General features: G+C 47.7%; 1 long non-coding RNA gene across 2 annotated transcripts; it reads right to left on the minus strand.

The window, feature by feature from the left end:
- Positions 1-756: 756 nt before the first annotated feature.
- On the minus strand, positions 757-6,212 carry LOC126508452 (uncharacterized). Of its 2 annotated transcripts, none has more exons than XR_007593823.1 (3): positions 6,002-6,212; positions 5,490-5,608; positions 757-2,392 (listed from the first exon to the last, which is right to left on the minus strand). It is a non-coding gene; the product is annotated as an uncharacterized lncRNA (long non-coding RNA). The 2 variants fall into 2 exon arrangements; XR_007593822.1 differs by having other exon boundaries at positions 5,437-5,608.
- Positions 6,213-6,423: the final 211 nt, after the last annotated feature.

Below are 6,423 nucleotides of genomic sequence, written 5' to 3' on the forward strand. Positions count from 1 at the left end.
AGGTAACAGAGTCCTGTCAAAGCGGGATTTGTATGGCGTTGCTGCAAGGAAATTGGCAACATATATACAAGTTAGGCAAGCTATCCTTGATGCTCTGGACCATCTAGTACTTGTTTATCTCAATTCTCATTTGTCCCCCATAGGGTACAAGTGTGTGGCTTTTCCTGGTCATTGTAATGGTGAGGCCTAGTCTCAGTATTGCTAGTTTGCAGCCTGTCATGGCTGCACTAATGTTAAGCTAAATATTTTGTGCAGTTTTCTGTCCGCTCCTGCTGCCAGCTTGAAGATTAGTAGAGGCACAGTCTTTGTTAAGCACCCCCTGACCACCACCACCACCACCACGGCTAAAGGCATAGAGAGGGTCAAGGAGCCAAAAGGGCTTCCATACACAGACACAGGAATGGTTTGTGTCCTGAGGGCAGTGACAAATAACAGGATCTGGCGGACACCCGCTGAGATCTCCAGGTTCTTGTGTCTCAGAGCAAGGAATTGGGAGGCAACCCAAGGAAAGGCTTAGAAGCCGAGCCCTTTCTAAAGCAGTTTCAGGAATAAAACCGGCTGTGCCTGAAGGAAAAGGCTAGACACCCAATGGCTTTGTACTCAGCACACGGTGACCTTCATAGGCCTCTGGCTTAGAGCAGACTCCCCGCCCCCCCCCCCCCCCCCCCCCCCCCCCCCCCCCGNCCCCCCCCCCCCCCCCCCCCCCCCCCCCCCCCGTTGGCCTCCGTGGGAGGTTTCAGAGCTGGTTTCTTTTATATGCTAATTCTGACCTCACTCTCCTCCTTTCTCTCCTGCAGCAGGGGTCTAAACCTTGCGGGAGGCTCTGGACTCAGGCTAAACAAGGTTCCCCTGTGGGCAGGTTGGCAGATGAAACAATTCCGCTGAGCAGAGCCCAAGTGCCTTGGTACAAAAGTTCCTGGGCCCAGAAAGGGCAGTAAGAATACAGACGACCCAGCAGAAACTCCATGTTTCACAGAGGAAAATGGAGTGAACACAGGTGTGGTAGGTCTCGCCTTTGACTCCGTGCCAGAGAAGCAGAGGCAGGTGGATCTCTGTGAGTTCCAGGCTAGCCTGATCTACATAGCAAGTTCTGGAATTCCAGGGATACCTAGAGAGACCCCATTGAGAAAAAAAAAAAGGAAGGAAGGACAAAGAAGCAATGCGGAAGGAAGGAAGGAAGGAAGGAAGGAAGGAAGGAAGGAAGGAAGGAAGGAAAGAAGGAAGGAAGGAAGGACAAAGAAGCAACGCAGCGTCTGTCTCATGCCAGACATGGGTCACATGTGTTCCTGAGCTTTTCAGGTTGGCTTTGTTGCTCTGCTCTTCACTGTTTATACCTTACACGGTGCTGTATAAGCACTTGTCCCTCAGGGAGCACGGTACAGTTTCTGACTAGCATATGGAAATGCATTTGCTTTATATTAAGCATTTTATAAGAGCCTAATTGTAATGTGTATCAGACATTGTGGTTCATGCAGCAGCAGCACCTGTGTGATATGTATATTCATCCACACAGTGTTCCTGTTCTTAGGAATCTTTTCTAACAGAGCCTCTCCACCGGCACAAAGGAATCCAATCAGGCCAGATTAAACCAAATTAAATGCCCCAAGTTTAACAGGCAGACTCCCTGGTGGCCGGGAGCATGGCAGGGGAAAGACAGAGGGAGCGCACACACAAACCCAGAACCACGTGTTCTTTGTTCCAGCGACCCTAAATACCCAGTGGGAGTGGCCCTGACCCTCCCCAGGGAGGGGTCAGCGCTTGGCAGGCTGGGAATTGGAGTCTAAGTGCTTGGCAGGATGGGGTGACACTTACATTCCAGACTCTTTGGATATAGGGGTGTGACAAGGAGCTGAGGTGATATTTATGACCAACATTTAGGCTGTCTTTGGATAAAGGGGCATTGGCTCAAATCTGACTTCTTCCTGTGGGCAAGGGGCGATGTGGGAGAGAGGAGAGCTGGGTGTTGGTTTACACTCTGGGAGAGGTGTGGCTGGGGCAGTATGTGGTTTGCTGTCATCCTGGGGTCCTTAGGCAGCTCCCCCCCCCTTGGGGAGAGGAAAAGGCAGGAGGCTAGGAGAAAAAAAATATTGCTATTATTGGCCCTGTGAAATGGGGCTAGCCATGGGATGAGACACAATAGCAGAAAAAAAAAAACAGATTTTAGTTGGCAGGTGTCCTTAATCCGGGAGAGTTGGTACCAATGGTGAAGTCCCAGGAGCTGGTGCAGGTCTTTGGCATTGTCTAGGGAGCACTTTGTAGGTTGGTCTTGGCCCAGGCAGCTGGAGTGACATAAAATATGCTTGAATCTGGCTGGGGTTAGCAAAAGTCTCTGGAGACTGTTGGTTTTTTACCAGACCTGATTTTGATACAGCAGTAGAATTTTTCCAGGAACCTGTAAGAGAACCGGAACAGATTTACATCTTGGTGTCATAGCAAAAGGCTATGGCTTTGGTTAAGACAATTAAAGTAAGGGAACCCTGGATTTTTTTTAAGATATACCTGAAACCTGTCAGGTACACCTGTCTGTATTTTAGCAGGAAACTTCATTAAATGTCATGGATGAAGTAATAAGTTAACAGTACCTAGGTTATCAAATGCCATTAGACAGATCTGGGAGGGATAAATGAGCAAAAATGAGACAGGTTTTTAGTTACGCAGGCAATCCCAAGTCCTCTCCTTAGTCCTTGGAGAACACCAGTCTTAGAAGCAGTGCTTGCCGTTAACTGCTGAGTACAAGAGGCCCAAAAGATTTTTCCTATGGGGGGAAGATTTAGTCTACCTGGCTTGGCAGGATGAGAAGATCAATTCCCAGGTGAAGCATCCAGAAAGCCAGAGAAGTAAAAGGCTGCTTTTGCTGTGTGAGTGGCTATGCCAAACCCAAAGGCAAGGCCTAGAGGCCAAAGGTCTTCCGTCTTCTTGGAGGAGCTATAGGGTGCTGCAGGAGGGGCATGTCTGTGTTAGAAGCTCTTGTTAAAATGTCATGCCCTCAGATCCAAAAAGGCACTTGAGAACCAGGTACCATTACCTGTTACTTTAAACTGGACATATAAGATAAATTTACATGTTTATTTTATCTAATTAATTACAGTTTATTAATGCTAGTGAATGTAAGAATGTTAAAAGGAATATTTTAATAAGTCAAAGAATCTTAAAACGAGCACACATGCACACAGAAACATTTATAAAGTTACAGAGACATACCGTGGCCACATCATTCTGACAGAAGAGACAAATAAAACATTTTTAGAAACCTGTGTTCACTGACCAACTTAAAATCCCGGCCGCAGCTAGGCCTCCACTGTCCTTGGCCAATGGAAAGGGGGTCAGGTTTAGATCCCTGAATGTGGAATGGGATGAGCCCCGCACCTATGGGCTCTAGCAGAACGGAAGTGGGGGTAGGACAAACTGCTGGCCTCGAATAAGCAAAGAGAAACAAAGCGGGGCGGGACAAACCTGGGAATATTTTTCTAGTGCGGGAAGGGCCAAGCTTGGAACAGAGTTGATTCTGGAAGCAGACAGCTGCCCCCTCCTCCCAACTTTGGTTGTCTGTTTTTAATATGGAATTTTAAGGAAGAACAGGAAGCCATTTCACACCAGTCTGGCTTTCTCTCCATCAGAAAAGTCCCCCCATTTTCAATTTCCTTGGTCATGAGGAGACTAAAATGAGAAAGAGAAGAGGAAAAAAGCTTTGCTGGAGAGAGGAGAAAAATGAAAAGCGATCAGCTAGGCAAATCCAGCCAGAAATCACAGCGTCAGCTGTAGGCAGAGACCACGGGGTGCCAGAGGCAGGACTCCTTGTATAACTTGCATCATGCCTAGTGCAGGGGCACCCCAGCTACCTGCAGCCCAGATCCAGTGGGTAGAATGTCTGGGCGTAGGGTTGAAGACAGGCGCTCATAGCCCATTTGTCATCCCTGCCCCTTCCCTGAGGCAGCTTCCTCTGCCGTTCTTCTGGCTTGCCATCTCCCTTAGCGATGGCCCAGAATGATGACAACCAGGTTAAATTCAAACGCTTTTGAGGTCCTCTGACTTCTCCGCCCTCCGTGCTTTCTGGAGTCCGACTCATTGATCCTCTGAGCAGTATGGTACCAAAGACCCCAGGTCCTCTAGGTCTGGATGGAGAGCCAGCCATCTCTGCCTTCAGTTCAATATCCCATCATCAACCCATCTCCAACCCTATAACCCGGGCTCCTAAAGAGTTATCAGGAAGTTTGAGATCACAAATCAGAAAACCTTGTACTTCGTGAAATCAAGGTGACACTGTTGCTAGTCCAAGTTTTAAAAATTACGACCTTCTGACCTCTTCCCAAAGGCTACAGATTGGAAAACAGTTTGTTTTTCCCCTCCTCTGAATTGCCAGGGGGAATTAGTGCCTGGGGCACAGAGAATTACTGTAGCTGGCAAAGATGTGCAGACGCTTGGGGGCTTAATTTCTTCCCCGTTTAGTACCATTTTTCAGAAGAACTCAAGAAATTGGGACATAATTTAGTTATCAACAGGAATCACAGTTCTCTCCTGCCATTGACTTTGGAAATCCTGTTGACTCTCGCAGTGTTACTGGCAAGGTGGGGAGGCTGAAACAGATGTGGGATTACAGTCGCCAAAGGCAGGCAAGCTTTCTGTTGATATTTAGCTCAGGGACTCTGGGTCTTCCACGGGAGCTCCGGAAGCTGGGTTTGCAGGGGAAGGTGGTAATAGCAGAGAGCCTGTTCCTTCCAGGCTGCAGCTAAATAGCGACCTCCACAAGAGGCCTTTCTTCTTCTGTGATTTAGATTCTAAGGCAGCAATTGTATCTGTAACATCTAAGCCCAGCATTTATTTTTAGCTTTTCCAGAAAAAAAGCTGTACTCATTCAACTTTGCCTGACAACGTAAGAGGGGGGGAAATGTTTTTTTTTTTTTTTTTTTTTTTTTAAAGTATAGATTTTAATTAGCTAAGCAATTTGCCTTTCTCTGAACCATCAAACCTTGGCATGCCAAAGGCAGAGAGCAAGAGGAAGTGGGACTCTGGTCAGATGCAGGGAGCAATGTCAAGGGCTTGCAGTAGGCAGCAGTTGCCAATAGTCTGGCTAGTAATTGTGTACTATTTTAGTGACCTATTAACAATGCTTAGCTTGGAAATAAAAATTGAGTGATTAAAGAAAAACTATCTGGCAGCCATTTTTAGAACATAGAGAGAAGGCATATTTTCACCTCTGCCTTCCTGAAGCAACTGGGATACACAGATGTTGACCTCTGAGTCAGGCCTGGGGCTTCTCTTGACCCCCACTCCCAGTAAAATGCTCCCTACCCGCCCCAGGGGATGTCTTGGCTGGAGAAAGTTGGCTGACTCCAAGTCCCTAGGCAGAAACACAGGGCCACCTTTTCCTGACAACTTAGAGAGGCATTTTCCACCCTGGGTTTAAAATGTCTTCAGAGCTCATCCTGGGTAGCTCACCTCCTTCTCACCCAGGATGAGGGGATCCTTGCGGAAGTTTCAGTTCAACCCACCAGCTCTGTCAGAAAATCCTGCCAAAGCTCCAGAGATCTGTCCTTACACGGATGGGCCTTCTCTTCAGAGCGGTACACATTCACTGAATGGTTCAAGAACTGCCTCCAAGCCTGGGCTGCTGCTTAATGGAGAAGGGAAAAAAAAGGATTTTTTTTCTTTTGATCATTTATGCACATATAAATCCATGAAATAGGGACTCTCGGATAAAAGCACTGGGCCCCTAAGGATGTTGAGAAGCCGTTATGCACAATACCGGAGTCTACCTCACGTTATCGCTATATGTTAATGTCTTTGAAAAGAAAGAAATGGCTTCCTCTGTGAGTCTGAAAAAGTCACCCAAAAGTACTAAAAGTATAAAGAGAAAAATTGCTCCTGCTCTCCTCCCTAGCAGTCTAGCTGCCCGTGAGTCACCGTGGAAGATTCCTGCCAATGGCAAGGCCAGCACCTTTCCCCATCACTCCATTTTTCCTAAGCAAAGTTGGCCTCTCTGCCCGTCAATCCACCTACTCACCTTCCAGGGTCCTTCCTCCGTGCATTGCATCTCAAGGACACTTTTCTTTTCCCAAGAGAAAAATTACTGTGGAAGACAATATTATCGGACTTAGGGTCACGGTGCGCGTGTCCCAACATGCTAGATTCAGTCACCTATCCTCAGCAAGCCGATTAAAACCGGCAATTAGTACCGCAAAGCAGAAATAGGAGATGTACCCAATGTGGTCACACTGAGAGGAGGGACAACATGATTTACCTTCAAACAGAAGCTAAGAGGTGGCGGCTAAGCAGTCAGGTCCCGAGGTAGCCCCGCCCACCATTGTCTCGGCTCAAGACGCACCTGAATGATTGGCAGACAAGTGTAGTAAATCTTTCTCCAGGAGAGGAGTTCCTGCTCTGGCTGCCCCTGGGCTTTTCCTCTACAGCAGGAGATTCCTAGGG

The sequence above is a fragment of the Alexandromys fortis genome, unplaced genomic scaffold, assembly GCF_014885135.2.
Source record: "Alexandromys fortis isolate MF-2015 unplaced genomic scaffold, M_Fortis_MF-2015_v1.1 scaffold_82, whole genome shotgun sequence".
Taxonomy (NCBI): domain Eukaryota; kingdom Metazoa; phylum Chordata; class Mammalia; order Rodentia; family Cricetidae; genus Alexandromys; species Alexandromys fortis.